Genomic DNA, 15757 nt, shown 5'->3' with positions numbered 1-15757 from the left:
GCTTCCCTCTTAGGCTTGCTTTCCGTGAAATTGACCTCTCGCACGAAGCGTGCTTTATCGAATGTTGTACGTCATGCGGACGTAGATGTGTTAGCTCGTATCCACTTATAGCTCACTAGAAAGGCTGAGACTCATCTAGATCTTATGATCACGAGAGAATTGGAAAGAATTCTCTACTCGAGACTCACCCTCTCGGCCTTGTCTCGTGGTTCTCCCGAATCTACCTGGACAGTCGGCTCAGGACCAGCCTTTCTCTCAGAATCAATATATGCAGGGTCTCTATCTTAACATGTTATTTTTTCAGTGTGTAATTTGAAGAAGCTATTTATAGGCAAGGCTGGCTCTCTAAATGTGTGTGTCCTCACTATATAGTTATGGTAGTTTTCTAAAATGGCGGAATGAGAAATTCTTTCTGTACGCAATCAACCCATAAAAAATGCACAACTGGAAGCTGTTACACTTGTCTGTATCTTCCGCAAAATGTGGTTGCTTCTTCACATCTTCGATCTATCGCCGCATGCGGTGTTGTTTTTTTTACCGCATGCGGTTGAAATTGCGTTGATCGCTAAAGCTCTTGATCGATTGTCACATACGCCGTCATTGCGTTGATCATCTCTTCGTTCTTTATTGATGGGCACAGTGCGACGTAGATGCGTTGTTCATTTTGTCTTTGAGCCATAACGCATGCGGTGACTTATTTCCTACAAAACAGAAACTGAAACATTATATTCTACCATCTCAATGGTGTTAGTGGGTGTATTGACGACATTTTATAATTTTCGCATTTCTTAGTCAATTTGTATACTATCGACACAACTTTTCTTTCTTTTAGTCGCAATATCTAAATAAAACAGTATAAATAACTTGTATTTCTACAAGTTATCACACCCCCAAATATAGATATATGCTTGTCCTCAAGCATATCTTCGACTAAGGCAACATTGTTCAATTCTTATCCTAACTTTGCGTCGATTGGTTGCTCTGAATGCTCCACCTAGGCAACATTACTTAACAACGCAATTTTCTTCTATCCCTTAATAATTCATAAACATGCTCTACTTTATTCTTTTATACAAAAAATCTCTACTCAAAAATTTCTTTCTTGTTTTGAAAAGAATATTTACCTCTTCTTGCAAAAACAACTTAGTACGACTTTATGCGGTGGTCTAGTTTGCGTCATTTTATTAGAGACTGTTGATCATGGTTACACCCTTTGTTTTGTCTTTCTCCCAAGGTACTCATTCACACTTATCACTCGACAATCAAATATTTAATGACAAAGAAGTACGCAAAGCCGAGGTTGATCAAATGGGTTCTCCTTATCCAAGAATTTGATATCAAAATAATCAATCGAAAGGGGACAGAGAATCAAGTTTCGGATCATTTGTCCAGATTTGAAAATCCTGAAGTTGACCGCAACGAATCTGAGGTGAGTGTCGTGTTCTCGGATGAGCAGCTGTTCCACATAGAAGAATTGCTCTGGTATGCGGACATCGTTATCTATTTGGTTTGTGAACATTTTTTTGAAGATTACACCTACATCAACAAAAGAAGCTCAAGCATGAATGCAAACACTATTATTGGGATGAGCCGAATCTGTATAAAAAAGGTGCAGACCAAATCATTCGATTATGCGTACCAAATGCTGCTCAAAATGCATATTGTCACAGTGCCACGATTCGCCATATGGAGGGCACTTTGGAGGGCAATGCACTACAGCCAAAGTTTTGCAAAGTGGATTCTTTTGGCCTTCATTGTTTAAGGATGTTGTCGACTACGCAATGAAATGTGATTGGTGTCAACGCACCAGCAACATTTCATGGAAGAACACAATGCCAATGAACACTATCTTGGAGCCAAAATTATTCGACGTATGGGGGATTGATTTCATGGGGCCATTCCCTCCTTCGTATGGAAAGCACTATATTTTATTGGCTATCGATTATGTATCCAAGTGGGTAGAGGCAATAGCATGCGCTGCAAGTGAAGCGATGGTAGTCTCCTAGTTCCTCAAGAGAAATATTTTCACTCGTTTTGGCACTTCCCGTGCCATCATAAGTGATGAAGGATCACACTTTGTCAATCAGAATATCAAGGAGCTGCTGCGCAAGTACAATATCCTTCACAAAACACCACATACCATCCGCAAACGAATGGCCAGACTGAAGTGTCCAATCATGAAATTAAATTGATACTTGAGAAGGTAGTAAAACCTTCGCGAAAAGATTGGGCAATGAAGCTTGATGATACGTTGTGGGCATACTGGACCTGTCTCTTATACACATCTAGATGTGTATAAGAGACAGCGTTGTGGGCATACTGGACTGCATTTAAAACACCAATGGGTATATCCCCCTATGCGTTGGTATTTGGCACGACATGTCATTTGCCTTTGGAGCTAGAGTATAAAGCATTGTGGACGGTCAAGAAACTAAATCTTGATTTGAAGAAGGCAGGGGAAGCGCGAAAAAATGCAGTTGGTCAAGTTAGAAGAATGGAGCATCAACACATATGAAAATGCGAAGATTTATAAGGAGCGCACCAAGCGTTGGCATGACAAACGCATATGCGCTAGAAACCTCCAAGTCTTGCAAAAGGTCTTACTTTTCAATTCAAGATTGCGGCTCTTCCTAGGAAAATTAAAATCACGCTGGTCCGGTCTCTTCATCATCAAAGAAATATTTCCACATGGTGTGGTGGAACTGATCACTGAGGATGGCAGTCGAACATTTAAAGTTAATGGATAACAGATCAAGGCATATTGCGTAAGAGATTTTCAACCAGAAACAGCCTCCGCAAAGTTGAAAAACCCAGACTATCCTCTTATATGACTTTTAAACTCTTGTCCCTTCGTCACTTTACTTTTATTCAAACTATCTGCATCTTACTCATTCTTATAATTTCTTTCTCTTAAAAAAAAAAAAAACTTGTTGTTTTGTTTTAAAATCATTTGACCCTTTCTTTGTCTGTTTACAAGGATTAAGACATAGGATTGCGGAGATATTACAAGAAGAAGCAAATGATCTCATTCCCTCACCGCAATCCACAGAAGCAAAGATTGCCACAAGGATGGATGCATCAATACACAATGCGGGCGACAACGCAAAATTTAGGGGTGTACTCTTCCTTGTCTTTATTTCAAATTTTTTGCTATCACATCGCATTTTACCTTTCAAGTTTTATCGCCGCATCCTCCTTGATTACCGCAATCATTTAACAAGTAGATAACTTTAGTACTTTACCACATTATGTCTCTTTGCCAAGTATGATTTCAATGATGAAAAATATGCTTCTATCTCTTTCGTATATATCGGAGTCAACTTAATCTTAGGACAGTCACCTCATGAAATATTTCTAGAAGTTATGGGTTTGCTAGCTTTCTTTCAAACTCTCTTTACAATGCATTCTATGACCATCGCATGACTTATTTTAATTTCTTTTGGCAATGAGGACATTGCCGCATATTAAATTTGGGGGTGGAGTATTTGTTTCCAACATTGCTAGAAAAAGAAATTGAGAATAACAACTCTACTATCAGCACAATGGGAAACCCATGTTGATAAGAGTTAAGTTGTGAAAGGCACTTGCTCGTAGTTGGATGTCCGCATGACACACGTGGGGACAAGCCAAAACGAAAGTAAGTCACCAGGATCAATGCATAAATCAATGACCGCAACTCCACTACCAAATCGATATGAGTTTAGTCTGAGAAAGAATGCATTGCTCGTAGTTGGATGTCTGCATGACACCGTAGGGGCAAGCCAAAACAAGGCAAGGCACTTGGATCAGCACAAGGTACAAAAAAAATAACAATGAAGAAACTTTTTGTGCAAGGATAAATCATTTGACACCCCGGTGGAAAATTTTCTTTTTGAAATAAATCATGCGATGTTCCGGAATTTAGTAAAGTCCTTTTGAAAGTTAAGCTTGCAATCCCTAAGTCTTAGAAATATTTTAGGAAGAGACTCGAACAAGACTTAAGGAAATTCTGGCATATAGGATTTGAACGAAGTATCCTTGAGAAATCTAGGAAAAGAACTTTGCGGTTGACTTGTTAAAGGAATCTTTAGCTTATGCTTGAGGACAAGCATTGTTTAAATTTGGGGGTATGATAACGAGTAGAAATGCACGTTATCATAGTGCTAAGTTATTAAACAATGATGGATTGCATTGATGAAATATGTTAAATTGCATCCATTAAGCATAAATTCTATAATATTGTGGTCGCATGTGTCCAACGCATTAGAGCAATTGATCTTTATATTTTTGTGCAGAATATGCGTTAATGCAATGCAGAGATTGTGATCATAGGGATACATTGGTCGAGCACAACATCACCGCAAGGCTTTGCGTTGATATTGCTCGCAAACATTCGCCCAAGAAGAATCGCTACAACTTGGTCAGCACAACATGGTGGGCGCATCCGGGTGAAAGGATAATTAAGAGTGATGGGACAGAAAGCTGATGATAGTCGGATCCAAATTAAGTTGACAGCCGATAACAGTCACGAAGTACATTTAGCTTTATCGGTGACAATTATTCGGCGCATCAATCAGGAATTAAAGCTGTCCTATCTGTACAACAAGGAGAGAGAAGCCGCCTTTCACCATGGATGCTCTATAAATACCAAGTGCATTCTTCAGAAAAAGGGTTAAGCAGTCGATTAATTCACCACTTTACAAGTCACGCCTCTGTCCACAGTTTTCTTTCATTCTAAGGCGGACGCGAGGAAGAAAGTTGTGCCGGTAGATTGTTCCGGTAAGCTTGGGAAAGTGTCGGAAGCTCCAAGATAGAGAGAGGGCCGACGCCTATGGAAGCGGGAACATTTGTAGATCAGAATATAGATTCAGTGTAAAAAGCCTCGGTCAGCAAGGAATTGCTACCAGGCTCTCTAGCTTTACTTTCCATTGTTGTTTTGTACTCGATTCATTTATAAGAATGTAATTTCTTTCTCTATATCTGTTCACTCTCTGTTATTCACGCATGAGTAGCTAAATTAGTTGAATGGGTTGAGAAGCAATTAGCTAGCATAACAAGGGAATCTTCATTCTTTGCGATTATCATGTTTATGAATACTTCATTCGTCTATTAGAGATACTCGGGAGGGTAGTCTAAGGACAGGATCTAGACTTGGGAAGGTCAGGTCGGAATCTAGGTTTGGAAGAACTAGATTAGAATGAATAAATGAGAGATAGGCGCTTAGGAATGATCACTATTTGTTATTAACGCATCGCATGCATCTTAGCGATAAGATATGAGTGTATGCAGTCACCTTGCTTTCATGCATCTTACATCAAAGCATAGGACAATAGTAGATACTTAGGGATAAGCTCTATGGACATTTTTCATTCAACACATGCGTCCTAGACTTAGGAGCATCGCACTTACATCAGAAAATTACTTGCTGTGCATGGTTGTAACATGATCGCATAGTCTGACGCATTCTCGAGTAACGCTAGCTAAAGATCTTCTCAACCTGTTCATCGCGTACTCATTGCATCTATCAACGCAACTGTCTTTCTCAAATCTGCCACCTTTATTTATTTATTTTTCATCAATGCAACAACACACCCAAAACTTTATTTATTTACTTGGTTACCACAAAGTTTTCATAAATATTACCAACGCAACTATTTTCACAAGTCCCTGTGTTCGACCCTGGACTTACCAGGAAACTCAGAGGAATTTACACTTGAATTCAGCTGGGGAAACTTGAGTGCACAATGCGAATCCATCAATGCATATCATCCATATTTCCACCACATAAAATAACGCATCAACAACCTCCTTCTCTCGATTCCGCCTTAGAATAAAAAAAAAATCTAAGAACAAGGCTAAACTATGTAAGGAAAAATTCTCTAACTCCCTGAACTTGTGAACTTCGAAACCCCTTTTCTGAAGGATGCCTTTGGTATTTATAGAGCTTCGGGTGAAAGGCGGCTTTTCTCTTATGATTGCATAGATGGGATGGCTTTAATTCCCTGGCTGATGCGCCGAATATTTGTCACCGAAAAGCTGAATATACTTGTTATCGTTAGTGACTGTCAACTTAATTCGGATTCGACTGTCATCAGCTTTCTGTCCCATCGTGATTAATTATGCCTTTCACCCAAATGCGCCCACCAAGTTTTGCCGACTCTATGCAGCAATCCTTCTTGAGCAGATGTTTGCGAACACAAATCACCGCAAAGCCTTGCGGTAATGCTGCACTTGTACATTGATTTCTTAGGATCGCTCTTTTCATCTTGCGTCAATGCATATTCTGCATAAAAATACAAAAATCAACTGTTTCTATGCGATGAACGCATACGATCGCAATGTTATGAATTTAATGCTTTTTGGATGCAATCTAACATATTTTATCAATGCAAGCCAACATTATTTGAGAACTTAGCACTATGATAACGTGCATTTCTACCCGTTATCATGCAACTATGGGCTTTAGTGGAGTGACCCATTAGTTAACGAATGGGGATTAATCTGGTCTAATGAGTTTATCCAATTAATCTCGGATTGTTGGAGCCCATGATCTATAGGTCTGCGAGATCCCCCTACTAGCTCGTAACGGTCTAGCTCTAGAATAGCATGATAAGTTAATTTGAAATGTTCAAATTAGAATTAAGAGAATTAGTACTTATATGAGATATAATTACGTGTTTAATTTGAGAATTAAACGGAATCGGATAATTTATATATTTAAATATGATTTAAATATATAAAGATGGATTTGTGTAAAAATTAATTTAATATCAATTAAATTAATTAAGTTTTATTTAAAATTAATTTTATTTTTCAGTTTTAAAATCAAAATGAATTTTAAAATCAAATTTTGATTTTTGGACATAAAATTGAAAAAGAGAAAAAAAAACAAAACACTACAATAGAAAATGTTGTTTTCCATTATCCATCACCTAAGTAGCTCACACAAATAACATTCTCTTTGCCTTGTCTTCTCCAAGCATGAGCTGCAACTCATGTAACTCTCTCATTTGCATGTTGATCTACAATATAATGAAGAGATTGGAGTGAAAATTGGTCGTGCAATCTATAGAGAATTTTAGAGAAAATTCAAGTTGAAAAAGGGTACATCACCAAGGTTGCTGTTGTGAGCTTTTCTTCTTCATTCCTTGATTCAAGCTTGTTTTTTAGTCCCACAACTCAATCTAGAGCACCAAGAGAATAGCAGGGAAGATCTTGAGGTGGTCTGCAACAAGATTCGGAGAAGATAGCAGCTGAAGAAGGAGCTTTGAAGTAGTTCTACAAGAGTGTGTCTTGAAACTCACTTATTTTCTGCAAAAGCATACTTTATATTTTGCAAAAATTAGTGAATTAGAGTGCTTAGATGATCCTTGTGCTTCTGATGTTGCTGATACAATCCTACATAAATCCCATTTCCTAATGCAAATATACACACATTGTGACAACAACAACAATCAAATCCAGACAAATCACATTTCCTGATCATACCAATATTTCAAATACAACCTATGTATAATCATATATATATAGAAATCAACCATACAAACGATGGAACAACCACTCACCTTGGTTGGTTAGGAACTTTCCTCTATGAAGTTCCTTAGGTTTCCTTGGTTTCTCTTTTTGAACCCTTTAAATCTTAGCTCAGAACTCCTCGTGGTTTGGTTGGAATCCTCAAATCATTAAGACTGGCCCAAGATTACCCGAGAGCTCAACCATTCTATCTTTTCCTGATTCTCCAACCTGATTACTTGAAGTTTCTTCTCCGGCAGCCCTAACTTGAAAATTAGAATCTCTCAGCATTTTAGTGGCTTTGAAATCACTCCAAACGAATGAATAGTTTGGGAGAACTGCTCGTCCCAAGTTGATGCTACTTCCAGATCTTACTGTCCGCCAGCATCTCCTCCTCTTGGAATCACTTAACCAACGCATGGTTTTGCTACCAACACATGCATTCTTTCATTAATGCATAGTCTCCTCCCAATCGGCCTTCGTAAACTCTTCCTAATGTCCTTTGAAGAGAATTCGAGTTATGATCTGAAGAGAAGTCCTTGGCTCTATTTATAGGCGTCTAAAGTCTATACAAAGACGACACCTCCTACTTGGCTGCTGATGTAGTATTTTATGAAGTGGAATATGGATGAGATGCGTTGATGGATTTACGTTGTGCACTCAAGTTTCCCCAGCGGAATTCAAGTGTAAATTCCTCTGAGTTTCCTGGTAAGCCTAGGGTTGAACACTGGGACATGTGAAAATAGTTTGCGTTGGTGATTTTTATGAAGACTTGCGGTAACTGGTTAAATAATTAAATCGTTGGGTTTGTTTTTTGCGTTGATGAACAAATGCGGCGGAGTTTGAAAAGAGTTGGTAAATGGGATATGCGATGAATATGTGGTGAACGGGTTGAGAAGGGGTTCGGCTAACACTCCCTAAAATGCGTTCATGCTTTGCGATCATGCAACATGCATGCAATAGTAAACCACCTCTCGGCATGATGCCACGTCTTCTAATACTAGAACACATGCGACGTTTGTGCAAAGGTGTCTATAGGGCCTACACATAAACCTCTAATTCTTGTTATGCGATGATACACAAGCAAGGCGACCACATATCATCATACCTATTCCTAGGATGCATGCGATGCAAGTTGACAAAAAGAGCTTTTCTCTAAGTCTCTATCTCTTGTTTATGCAAGTCTAATCTTGCTCTTTCGAGTCTAGATTCTAACCTAGCTCTCTCGAGACATTAGATTCTTTCTTTAAATTCTCTCTCGAGTAACTCTAAAGGGTATTTTACACAGCATAAAAGAAGACAATCGCAAGCAATGAACTTCCTAGGTCATGTTAGCTTAGTTCCTCTCAGCCCATTCGACTAGTTTAGCTATTCATGCGTATTAAGAGAGTGAATAGATGTAGAAATAGAACTTCCATTATATATATATGAATATGAAGTACAAATAACAATGCAAGTATAATAAAGAGCCTGGTAGCAATTTCTTGCTGCCAGGCATTTACACTGATTCTACTCGTGCTCAAAATATAATCTCACTCTCGCGAGAGTTCTTATACACATCTAGATGTGTATAAGAGACAGATTATAAAGAGCCTGGTAGCAATTTCTTGCTGCCAGGCATTTACACTGATTCTACTCGTGCTCAAAATATAATCTCACTCTCGCGAGAGTCGGCCCACTCTCTGCTCTTACGCCTCAAGGTTCTCTCTCGAGTTTCCTTGAGCGATCTCCGGTGCCACTGCTCTTCTCTTGCTCCGCCTTAAAATGGAAAGGAAAACTATGAACAGAGGCGTGAACTAAATGGTGAACTGATCAACTGCTTAATCCCTTTTCTGAAGAATGCACTTGGTATTTATAGAGCATCCATGGTGAAAGGTGGCTTCTCTCTCCTGGTTGTACAGATGGGACAGCTTTAATTCTTGACTGATGTGCCGGATAATTGTCACTGATAAAGCTGAATGCACTTTATGACCATTATCGGCTGTCAACTTAATTTGGATTTGACTGCCATCAGCTTTCTGTCCCATCGCTTTTAATTATCCTTTCACCCGGATGTGCCCACCATGTTGCTCTGACCAAGTTGCAGTGATCCTTCTCGGGTGAATGTTTGCGAGCACGATCAACACAAAGCCTTGCGGTGAAGTTGTGCTCGACCAGTGAATTCTTATGATCGCAATCTCTGCATTGCGTTAATATAAGACCCTAACACTAAATCTAGGGTAGAGGGTTACTAAGAGAAGGAAAAATTCTAAGTAGTAAAATGTTAAAGAAATATTACTAAAAGAAGTATGTATTAGAGCAAGAAAAAATGGTGAATGCGTTAGTGTTAAGTTTTTAGAGGTTGTGTGGAAATGGAGAGGATCAAAAGGTGGCCAAGAAAAACAAGTGTTTGGACTATGGCCAGTGCATGTGGGGAGGCCTAAGTGCACTGAATGCAAGGGATGCGTGGATGGCTGGCCCTAAGGATGTGTGGGTCCCTGCCGAGCGCCCATGCCACACACCCATGCGTCAGTGACTAGCGTCTATGCCAAGCGCCTATGCATTGATGCGCCCATGGTAAGTCGATGCGGCCAAGCGCTTATGCGTCGATGCGAATCAAGGCGTGCAACGAAGGGTCTTGCAGCAAAGGAAGTAGGCGCCGTTGGCCTTCGGCATGCGTCTATAATGCATGGCAAAGCTATAGCATATGAAAAAGGCTATGCGTCAATGGCATGGACCTATTGCTTGATATTGGATGGCCAAGAACATGCGATGGTTATAGCCACACTATGTGATAGTTAGTAGATGTGTGGGCGCATGGACAAAAGGAAGGCTGATCGATAGAGGCTATGGATGCGATGCTATGAATCATAACTCAAAGGTTGCGTTGACAAGAACCTCAAGAGAACGTGGCACCATCCAAGAGATGCGTCCATAGGCATACTAAATTATATGGATAAACATCCTTAGGCACTAAGTATATGAGGTGGCGGAAGGAGGTATCATGCAAAAGTGAAACTTATCATTCTAAGTAGGAGGTGGAAGAAGGAGGTTACATGCAAAGTAAGAAATTTTGCTGGAAAATTAAGGTTAATACAACTCATGGACTTGCTGGAAGGGGTTTAGTGTTGGCAGCCTTAAAAAGAGACATTTGTAGGTTGAGTTGTCACAAGGGGGAGAGCTCAGGGAAGCTATAAATAGAGGGGTCGGGAAAGAATAGTTCATTTGTGCCATTTCCAAAATCTCAGTGTTAAGAGTCTATTTAGAGTATTAAGTTTTGGTACTGAGGCTGCCAAAATAATTAGAGTTTGAAGGAGTTAAAGTTGTGTTGATAAATTTGGAGGCTCGTATGGACGCATAAGCTCGCCCAGCCAACGCATCCATCGTAACGCAGCGCGTGCCTTGCACTAGTCCAATGCTGCGTCCATCCATTGCAAACATAGCGCGCACCTCGCATCAACCAACGTGTCGACCGTGATGCTGCCCCCATCCGTGCAACAAAGCGTATGCTAGCCCAACGCTGCGGCCAACCGTGCGATGCAGCATGCGTGCCTCCTGCACAAGGTCAGATGCCTTAGCTGCCTGCCAACATTTTTGCACTCACCACGATTAAAATAACCGCTTAAGAGCTTATTTTGAGGTTTTGACTAAATTTTGAGTAGGGTAAGCTGATGCTTTTAATATATAAAGGTATTTTGACTATTTTAGCATTATTTGACGATATAACAGTATTAATTGGGAATTTTCATTGAAATGGAGGAAATCTCAGGGAGATACTCTCAAAGTAAGTTCCAGGAAATCTTGCAAACGATGAGTGATTATTAAGATTTATGCATTGTTGTATGAATAATTGCATAGGTATGTACAAGATGCATGATTGTAATGTTATTATGCTTGCCATGATATTGTCTGTATAATTACTATGGAAACTAAGATTATGCCCGAAAGATATAGTTAGCATGCTTAAAAGGGTACTTGGCGAGAAAATATAGTCGGCTTCGGTCGGCGGGAAATGATAGTCGGTGATCAAAGAGGATGCGGTGATAAAACTTTGAAAACTAAAATGCAATGTGATAGTGCAAAATTTGAATTAAAGATAAGGAAGAGTACACCCCCAAATTTTGTGTTGTTGCCCGCATTGTGTATTGACGCATCCATCTTTGCAACGATCTATCTTCTTTGGATTGTAGTGATGGAATAAGATAATTTGCTACTTCATGTAACATCTCCGCAATCCTGTACCTTAGTCGTTGTAAACAAACAGAGAGAGGGTCAAATGATTTTAAACAAAACAACATTTTTTTTAAACAGTGTAGATAAATAATCAATACAATAAAGTAGTTGCGATAATAGATAATAACGAGTATGCTAAAAGTTCATGAAGTAATGATGCAAGAAAAAGGATGTTAAAAAAAGTTGCATCCCTGATGAGGCTGAGTTATATAGTAACTCAGGGACTACTCATTCCAGGCTGGGTGGTTCACGTCCAATGTGGATTTCCCCTATTTTCTTTGTCCTTTGGGATCTTTACTGCCTTAATCCGGAGTCTTTCCCCATAAATATTCATTACAATCTCCCCCTTGCGCACATCAATTTGAGCACAATCGGTCGAAAGGAGTGGTCGTCCTAATATGATGGGTGCATCTTCATTTGCTTTATAATCTAAAATGAGGAAGTCTGCCGGCAAGATGAATTTATCAATTGAGATTGCGACACTTTTCAGTTCCCCTTCAGGATGTATTCGAGATCTGTCCGCGAGCATGAGAGTTTCTTTTGTGGGAGTGAGTGTGCCAATACTCAATCATTGGAAGATTGATAATGGCATTATGTTTATGCTTGCCCCAATATCGCATATCACTTGGCCACTGTAGACCCCTCCGATGGAGCATGGTATCATAAATATTCCTGAGTCGCCCATTTTCAGTGGGATCATAACATTTTGCGTTACGGCCACTATTGCGATCTTTCCTTCCTCATTTTGTTCCTCTTTCAATCTTTGCAGAGCTGCTGGTGGTTGGACTTCTTCTGTCTCAAGATCTGGAGGGTTCAGGGTGGATGCAACTTCGGGTTCATTTTCTCGGGCTTTTCCGAACTATAGGTCAACGGATCTTCGGTTGTCATCGCATTTGAGTTGGTCGCATTGGGCTTCTCCCCTACTTCTGTAGTCGTGTCGTCGCTTAGCAAGGAGACTTCTAAGCATTGTTCCTTCCTGGTACCCCCAACATTGCGAGGGAGCTCAGTTGAGCTCGGCAACGCTTCTTGCGGTTTATTTTTCAGCTCGCCCACAATTTGTCCCATTTGAATTTCGAGATTTCTAATGGATGTAGCTTGATTCTAAAGCACTGATTCGTTTTTCTCCATGTACTTCTTCAACAAGCTTACTAAGGATGAAGATTGCGGCGTTTGTGAGCTGCTAGCTTGGCTATGCTCTAGACCGTTGTTTTGCGAGAAAAATGCAGGTGGCCCTCTTTTTTGTGCCACAGGTTGAAAGCTTTTTTGTTGATTTTTCCACGCAAATTTTGGGTGGTTTCGCCACCCGGGGTTATATGTATTGGAATAAGGATTATCTTTCATGAAGCATACCGACTACGGGTTTGTTGGGCATTCCTCCATCGGGTGAGCATCTCCACAAATGACACAACTTGCGGTCGTTTTAGTAATTGCACTGACCTGCCCTTTCTTCGCTCGCGTATTATTAATTGCGATGCCTTGTATCAAACTCATCATCGTAGTCATTTGATTCTGTAGGGATGCGATGGCCCTGTTGTTTGCGTCGTTATCCTTTATTCTTAATCTCTGATCGCTTTCCCGCCAATCCTCGTGATTTTTGGAAATGCGATCAAGTATACTCTTTGTAAACCCCGAACTTAGGTTCCCTAGATAAGCATGTTTAGCCAAAGGGATGTTATATTACATATTTATTAAGTTTATTCATGTTGTTTATTGGGATTATGAAGGAAGGGAAGGAAAATATATTAAATGAAGAAACTCAATCATTAGTCTGGCTGGAGGTATTAAGTGTGGGGTGACGTGGCAATGTACTCTTTGAACTCAGGAAGCAGTAGAAAAATTAAAAGGGAAGTGAAACTTCAAAAGCATGGTTTCAACAATTGACAAAAGAAAATTTAGCAAATCTAGTGCCATTTGAAAGCTGGGAGAATCTAGTTTTCATGATTGTCCTGCTGGAGAAATATTGCAAGAGGAGAAGAACAAAAGTTGAGAAATTGTAGAAGAGGTAGAACCACGGGTTAATCAAGGCCAAGGTGAAGTTTGGATGTTCCAAGCCAAACTATAGGGAATTCTGGGCTAAAATTTTAAGATAAGGAAGTTAACTCAAATCTAAACAAGTTTGTAGAAGGAAGTTTCTTGAAAAGAGCTCTGGATTTGAGTTATGAGTTTTTGAAGTTATAATAGGGAGTTGGTGCATAAGCAGATAGCTGCTCGTGAAGAACAAGCAAGCAGTTCATCGTGGAGAATTATAGCGAGATTTGGGCATGAGGATCTCGCTTATAAAGGAAATCTCGCTAATTTTGTAAGGAGGATCTCACTCTAAGGCAAAATCTCGCTAGGAATTGAGATGAGTATCGCTAAGATGAAAATTTGACAGGAAAAGCTTGATCTCGCTCTAGAGGATCTCGCTGGTATCGCTCTAGAGGATCTCGCTAGCATTGCTCAGGGGGATCTCGCCAGTAAAGCTGTCTGTATTGATGGAAGTTCCTTTAATAAATGAATTATTTGAGGTATTTTACTAGGAATTCTAAATAGTTTAATCGGGAATTATATCTTTTCAGGCCAAAAAGAGCTAGGGGAAGCGCATAAACCAATAAGAGCCTGACGAACGGTGAGTGACTAAGTAAACTTAAGGTTTCCAATACTCATGCATATATGATCAAGTAAAGCACAGTGACATTAATGATGAATTTATACTTCCTCAAGCAACAAATGGTTGGAGAATAACTTAATGCATGTTTCCCGACTCGTATGTGTGTAACACAGGCCAAGGTATTTCGTGTAACCATTACAAAAGCTATGTTTCTGATTTTGATATATGCTTCCTAGAGAAAGTCTATGAGAGAATGAGTTCTTGTGTAAATGAGTGGCAGTGGAACAACTCTTGTGTAAATACTAGGCAATGGAACTTAATTTGATGTTACAAAATACACATTTGATATCGAAGGACATTGAGAAGGTATCTAACCAATTTGGTACCGAAGAACATTTGATAAGGTACCTAGCCAATTTGATACCAAAAGACATTTGAGAAGGTATCCGGCCAATTTGATACCGAAGGACATATGAAAAGGTATCATAGTAGCCCGATACTGAAGGAAAAATTTGAGAAGGTATCTGAGCGGAAGTACCTAAAATATGATGGTACTTAGTGCGGCCACGTGCACGTAGGCGGTTATGAATGAGAGACCGAAGTATGGGTCTCTTGGTCGGTAATAAACGTTTGGGAGCTAGAGCGTTTAGGCTCGTTCTCAACTAGGGAATAATAATGTTTAATGATGTCTAAGAATGGTTTAAAGCTATATTTAGAGAAAATTGCTTGAGTTTACTCATTGGTATATTTACATGTTTATAGTGATGCCACGCTTATTGCTTTACGATTCTATAGTCACTCACTGAGCTTTTAGCTCACAGAATTACTGTGTTTTCCCTTTTCAGGTAGCGGTCAGTTTCCTCAAGGTTGATCCTGCTGCTACCAAAAGACTCGACTTATTAAAAGACTTAGGTTGATGATCTATTTATGTACACATGTTTTATGAGGGACTAGGGCTTCTATAGGAATGTTTGGGCCACCTGTGAATATTTTTCTATAAAAGTAATGTCTTAGCTGTATGCATGTATTTATATAATCTTTCTAGAACCTTAAGGGAGGTTAGCTGTTTGCATATATTACTAATGAGGTGAATAGGTTGGTATTTAGATTAGAAGGATTAGGTGGTGAGTGTTGGCAGTAGGGCTAGTAACTACCACGGTTATATCCTCTTCCAGAATAAAAGGGTAATCTGGGAGGGGGTGTGACACTCTTTGCCTCCTCACATTTTTTTTCGAGCAGACCACCAGTGGCTGCCACATTGACAATGGTCTATGAAGAGGGATTCAGTCCTTGGTAGGAAATCTCCATTTGCAAGCAGTTTGGTAAACCATTATGTGGACCGTCGCTTACCATCTGCTTGAACCTCGCCCAGGCATTGCTGAGCGATTCGTCATCTTCTTGCTCAAAATTTGTTATTAATTTCCGTCTCCTAGCATTCTCAGTTGGTGGGAAATACTTCTTCAT

Source organism: Benincasa hispida, chromosome 2 (assembly GCF_009727055.1).
Source record: "Benincasa hispida cultivar B227 chromosome 2, ASM972705v1, whole genome shotgun sequence".
Classification (NCBI taxonomy): Eukaryota; Viridiplantae; Streptophyta; class Magnoliopsida; order Cucurbitales; family Cucurbitaceae; genus Benincasa; species Benincasa hispida.
This window is presented reverse-complemented; position numbering follows the sequence as displayed.